Here is a 2,576-nt window from a genome sequence, read left to right as displayed (position 1 = left end):
GTGCCCCCCCCCCCCCCCATATTCTTATGAGTTATGCTGATGTTTTAGTTAGTTATAGTTAGTGGTGAAATCAATTTCTTGAACCCGTGTGTGCTTAATGCATTTTTTTTTTACACCCCAGACTCACAAACTGCTGACAGAACTTGTGATTAAATGTTTAATTAATGGTTATCTTAAACATAACATAAATGCCTGATGGGGTAGCCGACATATCAAGATGTGACAGATATGTCCACTAGTGTGACATACTAATCTTTAAGTGCTTTTGATGACATTAATTTGAATCATTTCAGAAATCTTACCTTTTAAATTTTTTTTATTAATTAATTAATTAATTTGAGATATTTTTCCAAATGAAATGTTCTTTTAAACTTTATATTCATCAAAGAAACCATATATATATACACAGTATCTCACAGAAGTGAGTACACCCCTCACATTTTTGTAAATATTTTATTATATCTTTTCATGTGACAACACTGAAGAAATGACACTTTGCTACAATGTAAAGTAGTGAGTGTACAGCTTGTGTAACAGTGTAAATTTGCTGTCCCCTCAAAATAACTCAACACACAGCCATTAATGTCTAAACCGCTGGCCACAAAAGTGAGTACACCCCTAAGTGAAAATGTCCAAATTGGGCCCAATTAGCCATTTTCTCTCTCCGGTGTCATGTGACTCATTAGTGTTACAAGGTCTCAGGTGTGAATGGGGAGCAGGTGTGTTAAATTTGGTGTTATCGCTCTCACTCTCTCATACTGGTCACTGGAAGTTCAACATGGCAAAGAACTCTCTGAGGATCTGAAAAAAATAATTGTTGCTCTACATAAAGATGACGTAGGTTATAAGAAGATTGCCAAGACCCTGGAACTGAGCTGCAGCACGGTGGCCAAGACCATACAGCAGTTTAACAGGACAGCTTCCGGCAGTTTTTAACTTTGCTGATAATAATAATAAATGTTTATTTAAGACAAAATTAGGGACGCACGATATTGGATTTTTTTCCGATATGCCGATAATTTTCAACTCATTTTTACTTATAGTCGATACCGATATATACTTATTTTCAATTTTGGTTAGTTTTTAACAAGAACATATTTGTTAGAGTTAAATAAACAATAATGAAGTTCTTTTATAATGACAGCACATTGAAGATTTGAAAATAACTATAAATAAACTATATATTAATCACTGCATTTTTTTTTCCAGAACGATGCAGTGGTAACCTTTAACATTTGTAACATTTGTAAATGGTCTAAAGCAGGGGTGTCAAACTCAGTTCCTGGAGGGCCGGAGCCTTGCAGAGTTTTGTTCCAACCCTGCTCCAACACACATACCATGTAGTTTTCAAATAAGCCTGAAGGACTTAGTTGGATCAGGTGTGTTTAATTAGGGTTAAATCTAAACTCCGCAGGGCCCTGGCCCTCCAGGAATTGAGTTTGACACTCCTGGTCTAAAGCAAAAGAGTTTTAAAAATTCTGAAAATCTTTTAGAGCTCATAATTAGTTTAAAAATATAACACATGATATTACAATATTACACGTGATTACACATAATGAATAAATCAGTATATATAAAATTATTTAATTTAAAGCTGCAGTCCGCAAGTTTTGCCTCTTTGTCGCCATCTCTGTTTGAAAACCTGCATTTGCAGCTGTGTGCGTAATTATCTTCCTTGCGTGGGTTGTGCGCCGGTCACCAGCACGGCTCCAGCGTAGATGAATCTAATGTTTTGAGGAGTATGTGTGGCAGTCAGTCACTGCACCGGTGTGGATATTGTACTTTGCACTCACAGATTCTAGCCTACGTCTTGGAATATATGACTCAAATAAGCATTTTCACCGGATATTGTCATCTGAACAAGTAACAAGTCTGCCACGTAGGGCTGTGCAAAAAAAATCAAATGCGATTTTCATGCGCATCTCGTCAATGATTAGTAGTAAATCTCCAGCACGTGCTTTCAGATGGAGCGGCATTTATTACACAGGGCCGTAGTTCACTGACAAGCTACACAAAATTGCAGGCGATTCATTGCCGAAGTTCTAAGTTTCCATCTGAAAGCACGTGCTGGAGATTTACTACTAATCACAGGAGCGGCTTTACTGATGAGATGCGCATGAAAATCACACGGACTTTTCGGATCCGATTTGAGCTTCGGATGCGTTCAAATATTTGAACTTGAGCGACTACACCGTATGCGACACGCCGACCGGATGTGATGTATTCCAAAGTCCTTTCCTACCTGCATTTCTTGTCTTTCCTCTGTTATTACTTCTTCCTCATTTCTTAAATGTGGACCAAGAAGAAACAAATGGAAGGAGGAAAGACATGATGTGATAGTAACGCCAAGGGTGTTTTTGGGTGGCAGCTGCTCCAGCCACGAGGATAAGCTTCTCTCCCATGTTGCCGTGTACGATCATAATGAAATTTCCGTGCGACTGCCACTATGGGGCGAAGTCCGACACTCGTGTCCGAATGTCGTGTGCAGTGGAAAGGCGGCTTAAGAACTATAATTGACAGCATATACAAACAAAAATCTACTTTTCTTCAACGCAAAGTTTTATTTTCATAAAAAA

The 2,576-nt window shown here is 38.2% G+C and overlaps 1 protein-coding gene and 1 pseudogene across 2 annotated transcripts in view; both read left to right on the top strand.

The window, feature by feature from the left end:
* The window catches only part of LOC107677484 (transmembrane protein 44-like), a 15,075-nt pseudogene extending 12,571 nt beyond the window's left edge, over window positions 1-2,504 (top strand).
* The window catches only part of LOC107677501 (probable cation-transporting ATPase 13A3), a 47,424-nt gene that overhangs the window by 929 nt on the left and 43,919 nt on the right, over window positions 1-2,576 (top strand). The window lies entirely within an intron of this gene.

This window comes from Sinocyclocheilus anshuiensis, unplaced genomic scaffold (assembly GCF_001515605.1).
Source record: "Sinocyclocheilus anshuiensis isolate Anshui unplaced genomic scaffold, SAMN03320099.WGS_v1.1 scaffold660, whole genome shotgun sequence".
Classification (NCBI taxonomy): domain Eukaryota; kingdom Metazoa; phylum Chordata; class Actinopteri; order Cypriniformes; family Cyprinidae; genus Sinocyclocheilus; species Sinocyclocheilus anshuiensis.
This window is presented reverse-complemented; position numbering and strand designations above follow the sequence as displayed.